The 1,917-nt window shown below is 40.5% G+C and overlaps 1 protein-coding gene across 1 annotated transcript in view; it reads left to right on the top strand.

Annotated features, from left to right (window-relative positions):
• The first annotated feature begins 994 nt into the window (after positions 1-994).
• tatdn3 (TatD DNase domain containing 3) overlaps positions 995-1,917 on the top strand; it is a 13,478-nt gene continuing 12,555 nt past the window's right edge. The window contains exon 1 of the mRNA XM_034678585.1: positions 995-1,160. The gene's annotated coding sequence lies outside the window, so the exon portion shown is untranslated. The remainder of the gene's footprint in view (positions 1,161-1,917) is intronic.

Here is a 1,917-nt window from a genome sequence, read left to right as displayed (position 1 = left end):
TGGGGTTTCAATCTGTGCAGCTTGGAAGGAGATAAGAAATATTACAGGAAACTCATCCGACAGTTTGATGATTTATTGAAATAATTAACACAAAATAAATATTAAATATCTGTCTAAGGAAAACACAAATCAAAGATCTGAAGAGGTTTCTCATGTGAACTGGAACAAGGTCAAAACAAAGTTCTATCTTCAACATGTTCCTGTGTTCTTCTGGGAATGCAGCCCTGATATGGTCCATGTGGATCCGGGTAGCGGTCTCTTATGTTCCAGACACAGCAACGCTCTGTGGTCAGCTCCTAGTGCCCCGTAGCCACACAGCAGACTGGGGGTATGCTGTGTGGTGAAACTGTCTCTTGCTCTCCCCTGAGTCTGGACGATCAGCCAAGGCTCTGACATCCTTCCAGATTCCCCTGGTGAGGCGCAGGCGTCCCTCCTGTGAGATGTAGGCTTCAATGTGTGGCAGCATGAAATACAGGAACCTGGTTTCTGCCCACAGCAGGGCGTTCCCCTGAAGTCATCGCGCACACACACCAGGTAGGTTTATTAGTGACCTGAGATCCAGGAGCATCAGCTGGTGTTATATTCAAAAGGTCAAACATGAATTTGGAATGGATTGGATTTGTTCTTTTAACCCCTCATGGGTATCAGATCAGGAGGTTTTCACAGTCTGGCATAAGAAGAAAACTCTGCTTCATTTTCACAAAAGGAACATAAATCATCTTCAGATTTAAAGTGTGCTCAGAGTGATTCTGTAGAAGGATTCATATAGTTCATCATTTTAAAGTGTGTATCTTTTGCTCAGGGTGGTACAGGAAGTGTGAGATACATCCTTCTTAATGTTTCTGTGTATTTGATCTTATTTGTGTAAAATATTCAAAGACTATAAAATATAATAAATTATATTTTAAAAAAGAATCTATATTTTATACTATATTAAAATAATCTGATATATTTTATATATAAATATCATTCCTGTTCCGCCAGCTCTGTTGGGGGAACACATTCGCCGTTGGACCCGGAAGTTCCGGTCTGCGTTACAGTCAATGGTTCCCCCTTCAGGAGTTCCGCTTGTCTGTTAGCTTCGTTTGAGACAAAATCCACACACTCCTCTCATTTTAACATTTTAACATTTTAACATTTTAATATTTTAACATTTTGATATTTTAACATTTTGATATTTTAACATTTTGATATTTTGATATTTTGATGTTTTGATGTTTTGATATTTTGATGTTTTGATGTTTTGATATTTTGATGTGTTATTATTTGAGTTGAATGGACTCCGGCTTCGTAGACTGTCACTGCCACATATCAGCCCGAGAGTTTGAGGAGGTAGGACCTCATGGAGTTAAAGTGCTGCTCCTGTAATAACTCTAATGTTGATAATTAATGTTTGACTCATGTTAATAAAACATTATGAATACACACGTGTTGCCATGGTTCCTCTTATCTCTGAGATAACTGTTGTTGGTTTCAGGATCTGGAGGATGTGATTCAGAGGAGCTCAGAGGTCTGTTAATTTAAACTCATGTTAATGAACTCTCAGTGTAAGAGTGTGTGTCATACAGAGGAACAGATGATCACTTCACAGAGGACAGAGATATTAATGTGTGTGTGTGTGTGTGTGTGTCTCTCTCTGTGTGTGTGTGTGTGTGTGTGTGTCTCTCTCTGTCTGTGTGTGTGTGTGTGTGTCTCTGTGTATGTGTCTGTCTGTCTGTGTGTGTGTGTGTGTCTCTCTCTCTGTGTGTGGGTGTGTGTGTGTCTCTGTGTGTGTCTCTCTCTCTGTGTGTCCTCTCTCTCTCTCTCTGTGTGTGTGTGTGTGTCTCTCTCTGTGTGGGTGTGTGTGTGTCTCTGTGTGTGTCTCTCTCTGTGTGTGTGTCTCTCTCTCTCTCTGTATGTGTGTGTGTGTCTCTCTGT

This window comes from Notolabrus celidotus, unplaced genomic scaffold, assembly GCF_009762535.1.
Source record: "Notolabrus celidotus isolate fNotCel1 unplaced genomic scaffold, fNotCel1.pri scaffold_177_arrow_ctg1, whole genome shotgun sequence".
Taxonomy (NCBI): domain Eukaryota; kingdom Metazoa; phylum Chordata; class Actinopteri; order Labriformes; family Labridae; genus Notolabrus; species Notolabrus celidotus.
This window is presented reverse-complemented; position numbering and strand designations above follow the sequence as displayed.